The sequence below is a fragment of the Dromaius novaehollandiae genome, chromosome 4 (genome assembly GCF_036370855.1).
Source record: "Dromaius novaehollandiae isolate bDroNov1 chromosome 4, bDroNov1.hap1, whole genome shotgun sequence".
Classification (NCBI taxonomy): domain Eukaryota; kingdom Metazoa; phylum Chordata; class Aves; order Casuariiformes; family Dromaiidae; genus Dromaius; species Dromaius novaehollandiae.
In genome coordinates, this window is record NC_088101.1 from 32,188,519 (window position 1) to 32,202,384 (window position 13,866).

The 13,866-nt window shown below is 37.9% G+C and overlaps 2 long non-coding RNA genes across 2 annotated transcripts in view; one reads left to right on the forward strand and one right to left on the reverse strand.

The window, feature by feature from the left end:
- The window catches only part of LOC135328193 (uncharacterized), a 46,886-nt gene that overhangs the window by 19,166 nt on the left and 13,854 nt on the right, over positions 1 to 13,866 (reverse strand). The gene's annotated exons all lie outside the window — the stretch shown is intronic.
- Positions 331 to 13,866, forward strand: part of LOC135328194 (uncharacterized) — a 111,752-nt gene continuing 98,216 nt past the window's right edge. Inside the window, exon 1 of the long non-coding RNA XR_010388962.1 lies at positions 331 to 523. This is a non-coding gene — a long non-coding RNA (uncharacterized LOC135328194). The remainder of the gene's footprint in view (positions 524 to 13,866) is intronic.

Sequence of the window (13,866 nt, forward strand, 5' to 3'; positions counted from 1 at the left end):
GTTATATTGATGCAGTTGAAATGTGTACTGTTCAACCTTTTCGCAGCATATCAAGCAGGCTGTTAAAATGCAGTTCAGTTTACAAATATCTAGGTAATTATGTTTCTCTAAAACAAAGTCTTAACCTATTATATTTCAAAAAAGTAGAAAACTAAAGTAACTTCCTTTTAAAAATAGCATAAGGGGCTTTTGTTTTTCAGAAATGAAAGGCATGATTGAAACGATATTCTCAATGTCTTCTGATCTATACTGTGCTATTTTATTTTATTTTATTTTTTTATAACTCCAGTTTTCATCTGGCACATAACTAGTGTGTTCGTTCTAGGCTTCTCAACACACATCCCCCTGGTCCTCTGCTGCACCTGCTGAGCTGCCAGCAGCCATTAACATTCAGCTGAAGCCAGCAGCCTGTTCGGATCTACCCGAGACGTTTGGCAGTGCAGATGGCATGTGCTGTCTACCTCTACCTGTAACATCTGGCAGCAGTCAAGTATGAGAAAGCCCAAACGAGAAGGAGGGAGAGGTGGGTATTTTTGTTTTTTTGTTTTTTGTTTTTGTTTTTAGATGAATTGAACAAACAATGTTCTTGAACATATTATTGCAGATTGTTTGATATCATAAAAGAAAAAACCCAAACATGTGGACAGAGGACAGAGATGGTTTGTTTGATTGAATTAATGCATGTATTGTGTCAACTTAGGGAGTTTCTCCAAGATTGAATTGAAAGTTGGTTTAGAGCTTAATGGATTGATGTGGTAATATCTAGAGAGTTTTCTCCTTGACTGTCCCCAAGAATCTATCAAACTACATTTCAGACAGAAGGCTGTGAACTTTCTTTTCTTTACTATGTATTGTAAGTTTTGGCATTTATAGTTTAATTCTATTTGTGGCTGTTCAGGTAAGATTAGGCTTTATCTAACCAAACCTTTTAAAAACCCTCAGTAGAAGATTTTATTTTCTGTCTGTTGGTTTGGAATAGTTTATCTGGTGAAGCAAAGGAGAAGAGCTGCAGTCTGATATATGCATTTCTGTCAAAAGCTGTGGGTTTCATCTGCCCTATGGAGATGGCCCATAGCACCTTCTATTATATGCATCTGTGAAGATGAAAGGAATGGGATCACTATTGCAGTGTAGTGGACTATGCTTACAGTAATATAATATTAATTAACACCTTTTCCTTCTCACTATGGTAATCAATGCTGTAGTAAAATAAGTGTTGCAGTACCCGTCACAGAAATAACACACTGGATTTTTCTGCTATCATTTAGTTTGTGCTGTGCAAAAGCCACAACATGGTAGATACTAAACTAGCATATGCAAAAATAGAATCCATGCCACAGAAAACTGAAAGGATGCAATATTCTCAGTTATCTTCCGTTTTTCAGGGCAGACACAATTTTGGAGTCTTGATGGATTCTGATAATTGTTACTATTACCATGCAAATGGCTGAATACTGGAAAAAGATATGAAATCTTCTTGAACTGAGACTTAGCTTTGTAATCTGAAGTAACTCTGATTTCATAGTCCTCACTGTCCTTTAAAAATATTTCATCTGCTGCTTTGGTGCCTATGAGTCAGAAGTCTTTCCTATGCATGTTCTTCCAGACAGCCGCGATCTGTCACACAAGGGTACAAGAGGAACGCACACAGAAAGACCTTCGACAAGTTAGTTATTAAGTATGGTGACAGTGATTAAAAATGGCTGTTAGGAATTAGTGAGTCCTCTGTTACCTCTAGGTGGATGGTGAGAAGACATAGGGCTCCTCATGGTAGTACCGCGCCATATTGTTACGCAGTAGGCAAATACAATTCCAAGCTGTTTCAGCCTTTGTCGATTATGTTCCCCATTGCTCGGTTTTAACAATATTACAATTACTTCGATGAAGTTAACTTCAAGAACATTTTACACACATGCCTTGGATTATTAACTTTTACAATGTCAACAAGCTTTCACTAACACATTAATCTTAATTAGAACACAGGAGAAGGCTCTAGGCAAATGAAAACAAAGAGATACTGTTGGATTATTCCTTTTTGCACAGAAAAGCCAGTCACAGTTCAGGGCTATTGTATAGTTGACTGACTACTAACTATATGCCCGTTTGATGCAGATTCATACGCTCTGTTTCGCAGAGTTGTACGGTATGTAAACACTTGTGCTTTCTTGGATGCCAGGTTTGCGTAATGAAAGTGGACTCCACCTCTGTCCAAATGGAATTGTAGCATCTCTGGAAGTCATAATTTCCTCTTAATTTGATGCTTCCCATTGCTCCCATTTGTTTAAACACTCAACTCTTACTTTAATGATGGGAGGGCATAAAACATTCCCTTTCTATTTAACCCTCTCCTGTGGCTAGTCCTCTGACAGTAATAAAGTCTCAGGGAATGGGGAAAAAAAAACCCAACAAGTTCCTGTAGTTACAGAGAGTTTTTCTCTAGGTAAGTCTCTACAAAGTGCTATTTCTTAGCATGAAATTTTAATGGCTATGTTAGACTGGCACGTGTTATTCTCTATAGGCATGCAAAACGCAATAGAAAGTTGTCTGCTGTTATTGGTGTGCACAGAGTTCTTCAAAATCAGAAAGACGATGAGTCCAGATATAGGGTTTGCTAATGCATCCTCTCAAGTTTCATGCTCACTAGTCTTCATATTAAAAGTTTGTAATAAAAGATCCGTTATTTATACAGCGATGATTGCAACAATTGATTCCAGACAGTTTACTAAAACTTTTTTTTAAAAGCCTAAGTCAGCTGGTTTTAAAAAATGTTTGGAATATTTTACAGCTAGTTTTATCCATTCTACTTGTGCTAGTTATGAGGAATATCAGTTTAGTCAGTAAACTAGTAATTCTGTTAGCTGTTGGAGTTGCCTTTAAAATTATTCATTTAATAGAAATACTAAGGTTAAATAAGTGACTCAAAGAGCAAAGCAGGACTCCAGCATATATATTGATAAATCAGGTCAGGCAGGTTGCGTACCATATTACTTTACAAAAAAAAAGTAGAAAACTTAAAACTGAAGCAGTTCATGTGAAGGCAGAATATTATAAGAAGTGGTGCAGATTTCAGTTTAATTTACTGCTGTCAGTGAAAGGCAGTGGGAAATGAGTCTGTTCCCAAACCATCCCGGCAATAATCCGACACTGACAGTGGCGAAGAATTATTTAGAGTTTCTGGCTACTTCCACCACAGGAAGGAAATAGCATGGATCTTTGAGGTTCTTTATGGAGTAAAGATGCCTGGATTTAGCCCTTTTCCCTGTGTTTCCTGGTCAAAAAATTTTAATAGCAAAATAGAAAACATTTCTAAGAATTTACTCAGTTCCCCTAACTGGTGCTTTAATATTCTATCATCAGTGTCACTCTTCAAAATTTTGAAGAATGAAACAACGCAACTTTGAGTGAAACCGAGAATGGGGGGGCAGGAGCCCTTCCCTATCAGCTTTTTTGACAAGCTTTTATTGTTGTATGCATCTGTCTGACAAGAACAGAGTCAGCTGGTGCTTTTATGGCAGGCCAAGACAGTGGGTCACACGATGGACTGGCTGCCTCTACTCATGATTCCCGATGCAAAGCTAGGGGAGAACCATTAGCCTTTAGCTTCTTCTCGCAAAATGCCAGTAATACGGTTACTGGAGAAAAATTACTACCTTAGCAACTTCTATGAATATACCTAGCAAACATTGCAAGTTTAGATTAAAAATAACAACCACAAAACATGTAGAATTTCTGCTGCTTTCATCCAGATTCTGTTAATTACAGATGTTCTGTCACCTCTTCTCTAATGCCCTATATTAACATCCATTTAGGTGTGGGCTTCTGTATAAAGGAATGTATACCTAATGAACAGATACATAGTGCCTGTTTTTTAGAACATCCAGGTATCTCAGTTTTATGTTGGATACAGGACAGGAGCAAATTTTTAGCTGAATATTAGGAAGATGAAAAATCTATCCAATTTAATTATAAATAAACAAATCTTGCATAGATTTAACAAATTTTTTGTTACTTTTGTATGGACAAAATATGCTAGAAAGTGCTGAATTAAGGAGGAGAGATGAGTAAGATTACAGTGTAATAGGCATGAGGAAGCTGTAAAAAATGCGTTTTACAAAGCAAGAGAAAATTTAATAGATTTGGAAGATGGATCATGTCAGTCAATCTTAGGATCGCCAGCCTCCCAAAGGAGGAGGAGCAGAATAATATGACTTCTTACCTACAACTATTTCTGACAGTGCTAATGAGTACGGAACAAAAAGTGAAAAGGACTCTCTGATCTCCACTATCGAAACCAGCTCCTGGGCAAAGACCTTATCCTGTCATTTGCAAAGTCCCTTTGCTTTCAGAATAAATAATAGATACTTTGTAAATCTCATTTTTGTAAGGATGTGTGCAGAAGGATCCTGACAGCACTGAAATGAAATGTAGCAGCATTAATCACCTCTAAGCTTTGAAGGGCTGTTGGTGGAAAGGCATATTTTGTGTTAGCATTTACATTCTCTTGTTAAGGCAAAATTACTTGAAACTCCAGTGTCTTTTTTCCCCTGCTCTCCTTCCACATTTGCAATTAAGCTGCTAAGGTTCTGCTTTATGAAAAGGCAATGGGTAATTCTTCAGCTGTGTGGTATGAGAGGTATAGTTTTAATTAAAGTGTCAGTAATAAAAATACATCAGTATTCTGTGCCTTTTACATCCTCAGGATAGTTTTCTTCCTTCTGGTCTGAGGTGTGCTTTAATGCCTTCTGCATGTCCCGTTTGCAGAAGTGAAAGAGCTAGTCTAGTTTGGAGACAGTAGTAGGCGATCACCTAAAGCAACTCACGCAGATAACTTCTTTTGAACTGCTAACCTATTTACAGGCCTCACTTTCCCTTGCTGCTTCTGTCATTGAGAAGCTCTAAAAATGTTTGCTGTAACCTTATGGTTATTAAAAAGGGAAAATGTAAGTATATGAAGTAGCGTAAAAGACATCTTTCTGTCTGAACAGCTGAGCATGAAACTATTGTCTTTAAGTACATGCTAATGCTATTACACTTAAAACTGTTGTTCCTTATTGAAGTCAAGTGTTTGCCATTTCTGTGACTGGATAAGTTTGATAGATGTTAATTAAAACAGATGGAAAGAGTAAGACCTAACAGATTCTTGGAAAAAAGAAATCAAGAAAAAAAATCAAAGTAGTAGTGATCGTATGATTTATGTTTTGGTTCTATTTTATAAGCCTTAAATTCTCTAAGCCTTGAGCAGCGCAGCAAAGAAGAAGCAGTTCCTTCTGCATAACAAATCCTTCCCCCCCCCCCGCCTTCTGCATTTTCATAGTGACTCAGTCTGGGGTTATAAAGAAAGGCCACTTGCCCTGACACGCTGATCAGGTTCAAGTACCCGACTATACTATTTATCACACAGTGTAATAAAGACAAGTTGGAAAGGATAAAGTCTTGTGGTGTATGCTTAGAGGAGGATGAAGTGTAAATGGTTTGTAACAGCCTGGGAGACGCCGGGGAGGATTTCCTGGGAGGAAGGGCAGCAGCACATGGGATCAGGTTGCCCAGGCGGCTCTGGGGCAGAGGTTAGACCAGCAGCGCTTGGGATTGCATTAGGTATACTCAGTACTGCTGGGATGGGAATTTCAGTAGTCCCAGCCAACTGGATATCCATGTTGGACCACAGTCTTATAAGGCTTCATTTAGTAAACACACAGAGTTGTTGCAGAATGACTGGTGTTGCCCCTTCGAAGACATCAATCTGCTAGTAATAATCAATATGACGTAAAATGCACTTACCTACTGCATTCAGACACACACAAGTAAGTAAAAATCTACAGGCTGGTTACTGTTAACTTGTGTTAAGGTTAAAACCAAAGATTTCCTCATTCAGTTCATCTGTTTTCTCCTCATAAAATGTCATTTTTTTAAAAAATGAAAAACAGCAACAATTTGCGAACTGTGCAGAAAAATGCAGTATCTGCCAATTGCTTTTGGTGTCTTAGTCCTCTGGTAAGTATTTTGTACTGCATGTAGGAATTTATTTCTGAAGATTATGGAGATAAAAATAGATCATCACAATCTGTGGTAATTAGTAGATAAGAAGAAATAACAATTAGCTTTATATACTAGATATGTAGTAAAGCTGCATTGTAAAACCCAAGGGAATACAGGATTTCCCTTACTGGCACACAGTTCTGTTCAAGTATTACGAAGCATGTGTAAAAACAAAGATAATTTGGGGGTTACAGTTGAATGATGCAGCATAAGACATCATCTTCCCCATTGTTATTTATTATGAAAATTAGTGTCTTACATCTGGAGGGGAGGCTTTGCATTATTACAAAGTTTCTATGAATATGCTGCTTTAAAAAAAGTGTTTCAAATAGAGGACTAATTATTACTATTTTAGATTTGATTTTGTTTAGTTTACAATGCCACTTGTCAAAGTGAAGGCTAGGGACACTTAGTTAACTGCTTTCAATTAATGAACTCCCTAAAGACTGCTCTCCGTGAGAGATGTCTGGGGGTTATATACGTATAGCAGATGCATGCAGGCATTTCTTCAGGTCTTTAGCAGAAACAGTAACTTAAAGTTACATGTTACTTCTAGCGGCAAGCTCAGCTGAATTTCATTATCAGGCCCATCCTATTTCAGACCCAAAGCAAGGCTGATGTGCTTGTAAGTCTCGCTGTTGAACTATCGTTGGTTCGGTTCTGCTCTCGCTAAACCTTGTGGCGCAGCAGCAGCGCATTTCTCTGTGTGTCTGTCTCTTGGGGAAAAATGTTTGTGCCAAAGATTTTTTTTCTTTTCCTTTTTTTCCTCTTCCTCTTTTATTCCAGGAAAGATATATTTTCACGTGTGTTGAATGTTTCTCTGGTAGAACGGAAGTCAGTATGATATACAGGGCTCAGGTGTGTATGTAGGTGACAAATTTTCTGGTGAGGAAGCTTTCATGTAGATGTCAGTCCTCCTGAGGGCAGTTACTGTAGCGTGTGGTAAGGCTACCAAAACTGCCTCTGCTATAGTGCCGTAGCCTTCCCCAAATTCACCAAAAGTGACATCACAAGCTATGAACTGGTGACTTTACCATACGGTATTCAGTTTTAGCCCCTCAATATGTGGAGGAAAAATGTGCCCTGTTTAAGGACTGTCTGGTGGAGGAGGGAAGAGCGCTGGACTGCTTGAGGTGGAGGATTTGTCTGCAGCAGCGCCACGGTGTGGGAATCTGGGAATTAGGGCTGTGCTGCCAACTGGGGTCCTTGGGAGTGAGAGGATGGTGTAAGAGGGTGCCCGTGTCTCGTGTGAATTCTTGTCGCTGCTCTTTCCTCGAAGCAGCTTGAGTTTCAGCGCGTTTGGTGAAGGATGAGCGTAACATGGGACAGTGGCAAACTGTGGTACCATTTGTTGCATGAATGTGACCACATTTGTTCTTTTCCTTAGAGTAGCTCTCTGCAGATTTGTAGCGTGACTGTATTGTTTCCTGAATGAAGTAGTGCTCTCCAGTGACATAAGCCAGTATCTTATTTTACCCCAAATTCATCATTCTGATGTGAAGCTGCAGCGAGAGGAACAAAGATGTAGGGGAAATCTAACTTTGAGCTTGCTGCCTTTTTTTTTTTCCCCCCGTAATGAAATTTGTAATTAGCATGTTCAAGATGCTAGAGAGAATGTGAGCATGTTAACAACTCTCCAAATGTCCAGATGATTTTGCAGTTGTCACTGGTGTTCACATTAGGAAAGTAAAGATGCTTTTTACTACTTCACCAAGTTTCTTACTGTCACAAAGTAGAACAGAGAAATATCGATGAAGGACATCATTCAAATCCGAAAACCAGCAGAGGTTCATGCAAAAGGCCACAGATGTCTAGAGCTACTTAAAGCATCAACTCATGACAATCGGTGCGAACAGCGCTTGCTCCTAACAAATCCACCTACACAAAGTATTGTAAGGTAATTATTAGAAGATAATAAAATAAGCTTTAAAGGAAAACCCTTACAGTATTACTATTGTTCTGGAAGAGGAGATACAAAATATCACCAATAGTGTTTTAAATAAGGAGTATAAATCCTGTTCATATGACTGGACACTTCTTAAAGCAAGAAAGTCAAGTATTCAAGATGAGTTCAAGATAGTTCAGCTGCTCGACTGAAGTCTGAGAAATGTAATTAGGAAAAATTGAAGTCTCTTTGCTTCATAGAGGTGAAATGCATTGCAAGTATGCTAATATACAGTAGTTTATTATCCAAGAAGACTAGAGATCCTTTCTTTAGAAAGGGAAGTAAAGACATGATATGTTTAAGGACAGAACTTTTCAATGATTAGATTAGATTTTCCTTAGCCACTAGTCAGGGGCAAACTTATGTTTTTAATATAACTACAGCAACATAAGTGATAAAAGAGGGAGGTAATTTGTAGTCAAGAGTTACGAGTTTATGTATTAATGGTTTTGACTTTTTTGAAAGTCTGGAAAATGAATACGTACGGTAGATAAAAGCTTTTTTGTTTTTGTTGTTTTCTTTTTTTGAGATTGATACTGTTTGTTTGCATACTGGCAGTCAAAATCAGTTGCTTCAGTTCTTTCCAGTCATGAGGTTTTTAATTCTGCTGAGGTAAATCTATATCCTGCTGTAACTTTTAGTGCTATCTGAATTTTTAGCCATATGAGTCTAGCAAAGGAAATGTATATTAATTGAGAGTATTTAGTCTTTCTGTAAAAGATAGTTAAAAGGTAACTTTTTTATCTTCGAAGAACAAAAATATTTAACCAGGGAATTATTACCCAGTTAGTACCAAAATTCTTGCTCCCTCTGGAGAAAATGCAGTGGAGAAGGGAGAACTGGACTACTCAACATTATTTTTCTTATCCTCTGAAATCTAATTTAATTCTTTTAAAGTTGGTGCATGCTGATGGTGCATTTTTTGAGGACTATCAGCATGGAATAAAATTGAGTAGAGCATCTGCTGCTGATCTTCTCGGACGTCTGATGTTGACACATAATATACAGTCATTTCTCAGCCGTAGTTGGATTTTGGAAAAACACCCTTTAAATGAATGAAGGAAGTTAAGCTGTTAAATTTATTTGCCATTTCTTTTTCTGTAAAACAGCTTCTGGGTGAATTTAAGGGCATGTTTCTAGTAATGTAAGCTGAAGAATTACAAAGCCTGTGGTACCAGTAGTTCTACTGAATGCATTCCCCCCCCCCCCCCCCCCCGCCCAACACAAACAAACAAAAAAAATCAAAAACTTGAGAGCTAAGCAGGGAGATGTGTTCCTGCTGTCCTAGCGAGAATAGTTAAGAGAATATTGTCCCTCAGCATGCAGGTCAGCAACCCTCTGCCCTACTGAGATAACCCATTGAGCATACCTTGCCTTCTGTATGGGCAGTAAAGCAACTTAAATCATATTGCCTTAAATCCAACAATGCATAAATTCATCAGTTAAGTCCCTAATGGATCACCGTCTCTACTCTTCTGAAATTCTGTATGGCTGCTGAGTTAGTTTAGCTTGACCCAAATAACATATTTGACTAAATCATAGTATATACCTTGAAACAAGATTTGAAGATGGATAGCTCTTTTGCTTTCAGTTTGTTCTATTACTTAATCATCTTGCTACTTGAAAATTGGTACCTTTTAAAATTCATCTAGCTTTGATTTCTTTACATTATGGCTTGTTTCGTAAAATGTTGTCATGACAAAGTGCATCTATTAAGCTTTCAAATCCCCTACTGTTTTGAAGCGGTACATATTTCTAAGGATAAGGGAGACCGACTTCCTGTTATTGAACTTTTAATCACTTCCACATAATGTTCTTAAACTTAAATAACTATGACAGTGCTCGTAGGTGGATCAAGGAGAGGCTTCGTGCAAGAGATTTTATCCATTTCAGTGGAGGCTACAAATAACCTTCAATTTTTCTCCATTGATTTTTAAGTGGCTTCTAGAGCCTTATTTGGGGGAAGAATCAATGGGATGGCAGCAGCCTAATTTACTGTGTTGTAGCGGGTGATGTTCAGAGTTCATCGCTGCTGCTTGATACATCCTAATACTTGGGCAGCATCAGATTGATCTGAAGACTAGCTCACTATTGACTATGTTACTTGAAGCCAATTCTTGTTTGCCTGTCAAAGGTTTGACTGGGCATGTTACAGCTAATGGTATGAAGGTAGAAATTACTGTAAGTAGAACCAGATGAGCACAATATTTTCCTTTTCATTAAAGGAAGCTGATATAAACTTAAAAGTAAAATAAAATTAAAGAACCCCTCCCCCCACCAGCTCTGCTACTCTGGCAAATGCCAAAGAGAGCTTCTGGGTATTGAAGGCTGATGGAAGATGCTTCCTCCTCTTTGAAGTCCCGTTATACTAGTTCTGAAGTTGGGATACACTGCTTTCGTGGAGGCACATCTTGTTACCTGTTTATCTCCTGAAATGTTGCATGTGGGACGTGCATGCTTGTTATTTAATCCCTTGTAGCTGGATTTTCCTTATCTGTTAGTGAATAATTAATTTTTCACTTTGAAATGACCTTTAATACAAAGCAGATTAGATATGCTGCAAATAACTTTATTTGCATTTTTCCAAAATAAGTAACACAGATGCTAATGTTCTTAGAACTAAGGGAGGAAGTAAGAGAACTACTTGTACATAGAAATGAAATCTAAAAGATTGCTCTCCGTACACCTGCATTCCTCTGACCTCTGGAACTGCTTTCCTGACTCACCTCTCTGCTCCTGAGGCCCTAGGATGCATTTCCCAGGGAGAATTTCTGCCTATAAAACCTCATGGGTTTCTTCAGGAACCCTTTCTTGAAGTCTTCCTCTAGGTTTGATTTAAACTCAGTCTTTTTCCTCTGACGTTTACTGATCTTACTTGACAGATACTTGACAGTCCTGATAAATGCAGGACTATCAGACTTCTTTAGAGATGCAAATATTGCTGTGGCAGACGGGAAGAGGTTAAAAGCAATCTGATCCATAAAGAATAATTTTTGCCCGCCCAACCTGACTTCCCAGCAGGAGTCAATTGTACACTTCAGGGGAAATGCTTGAATGTTTGTATCTGTCTGCACATTGACAAACATGCATAAATGACACAAATATTTAATTGAAACTAACAGAATTGGAGAGATACTGGTTCTTGGCTGAGATCAGATGTCATTGTGGTTGATGTGAAGACATGATCTTTGGAAGGAGGGATGGCAATCTCTGAGGGATACAATCACTGATACTTAGCACTTTTCCCACATAACATCAATAGGAAAATTGTTTTGCCCAGGACCTTACTCAAAAATGAATGGGGAAAAAAAATGTGACAATAAATGGCAATGCTGCAGTGTTAATAACTTTAAAAGGCTGTAGAAAAAAAAACCGTGCAAAGTACTCTTGCCTTGCCTGTAACTGTTCCTCTTAATTTGTGAGTTTTGATAAGCCTGTGATTTTTTTCAGTAGGTTAAAAAAAGTCTCCCAGTAAGACAGCATAGAGAAGTACAAATATCAACAAAGCTATTCTCTTCTATCATGTCAAAGATATATTTTCAGTACTTCCTGGCAAGGACATAAAAGCAAGCAGTTATCTATATGAACCATGTGTTTTAGAATACAGGTGCTATACTGGAAACACATGAAAAAAATATCATTTTTCTCTTATGACTATTCCTATTCTAGCAATTGCAAGTAAGCTTGTGAGGAACATCCTTGATCCTCCAGTCCTTAAACAACACGCTTTACTACCTTATGTAGAGAAGAATATATTGGAGAAGAATAGGGATGGGGAAGAATTTGGGGAACAAGTAATTTAATGCCAGCATGAAGCCAAGCAGAGGATTAGCAGAGCGGCAGTGATTTTCTTTACATTCTATTTATACTATGTTTCTGTTAATGTAAAGATATTCAGAAATTATTTTAAGATGAAGATGTACATATGAACTATTTGCAAATAAACTTGAGCTTAATTTATTCTTCAGTATATTAATTCATTTCTAATCACTGAATTCCACATGTCTGCCTTCAAAAAAAGATCACGCACCTCTGCTCCTTTCCTACATTTTAATTTCTTCTTAGTTTGCTTCAAACAGTGAACTGCTCAGAAATACTCTGCTTGACCTTTAAAACTAAGTGTCAGGACAGTCATGATAATTAAACAAAGCCCCATAACTGTTTACCTAAAACGTGTTGGTATAAACGTTGGAAGCCACATATGAGCAGTCTGTGCGAATGCTGCGTCTGCACTGGCATCTCGTTGGGCTACTGTAGCAAGCAGTATCCTAAGTCCATTCGTGAAATAGTGATGCTATTACTGAAGGCGTTCACTGAATATCGTCCCTGCTTTTCATGCGAGTTGACTCTACTGTTACTGACAAATTCTGCAAACAGGTAATTTTTCTTCTTGGCTATGCTTTATTTCCCTTCTGCATAGCTCAGATTTAAGAGTAAGCCCATACCCAATGACATACTAGTTCTAAGTACGCATGGTCAATCCCCCTTTCTAATACTCACTGCTCTGAGACTAACTTTTAGCTAGCCTAGTAAGGGCCAATATTCATCACTTGCTGAACAAGATCTTCTGTAAATATAAATATATGGTGTGTTTTATACAGGAAAGTTATACCTACAAAACACTCTTGAGCAGGAATGTGCTGCCTTGAGTTTAGCATGCAATAGCTGTGCTGTGGCCCTCTGAAATGCCAGTGACTGATAACAGCTAACTGATTGACTCTGTTAATACTTTGGAGCTGGCAGAAAAGTATCAATGCAGGCTGGCATGCTTACTGTGACCTCTGTTAAAAGCATAAAATGTTTTTCTTTCTCTCATTACAGAAGTAACCCAATAAGGAAAAATTAGTGTGCCTAATCCGTTAATTCCATGGGAGCTACTTGCTAAAGGTTTAGAATCTTCTACATATTTGCTGAATCTCAGAAATGTATAACTAGGGGGAGGGAGAAGGGCAACAGGAGCCAAAGAAAACTCAGGAGATGTACAAAAATAAGCTTAAAAACTAGAAGCAAAGAAATAAGCAGTTCAGATAAAATACACAGCTGGGTGTTCAGTGCAGTAGTTTAGTCTAAGTACATCAAGAATTTTGTGCATCTCTTCAGTTTAAATGTAAAATGTATTCTGGGAAGAACTCTCTCTACTCCTTTAGTCCTAACCTTCCTAAGGACTTCTGTCTCTTTGCACAGGGTTACCACAAAAGACGTAATATATTGCTGGGCTGTAGTGATAATATTGATTTTGCTTTAAAGAATTTTAACTTTGATATATTGTGCTCTGAGGAATAATTTAAATGTGCAACAAAACAACAAAATGTATTATCTTAAATTGTCAGAGTTGACTAGTAAATTTATGCCTCAGTGTTTGGAGAGCTTCTTCAAATCACTTGCAAGGAATGAATCCTTCCTTGGTTTGCTGCTTTGTAAAGTGTTTCAAATTACTATAAAAAATAGGTGCTCTCCAAATCACTAGTCAATCTCGGAAAATTTATATTTTCCTGCCACAAAGCTTTCTAGTGAGGGGCTAGTGAGCAATCAGTTCTGATGGGGTTATTGTCAAAGTCTCGAAGTAAAGAAAACTCCTAACGAGGTTGTAGAAGGTTCTTTTTGTCTATGGCTAGACAGATAGATTTAAAAAAAAAAAATTCTAAATTTTTCTTGGTATAGATGGAAGTACCCCAGACCTTCTTCCCGTAAGTATGTGTAGGAAAGTATGTGAACATCCATTAATTTGTCTCAGAAAGACCTTGAACACCGCTGTGGATATGAAGCATAGAAACAAGCCAAGAACCATTTCTGTAACCTTTTGATGATTCACCAGCTTCCGTATGTTTATCCATTCTCGTTACATTTGGAAAATGTGTCCAGGTGGACTTGGTTATAATCCCAGG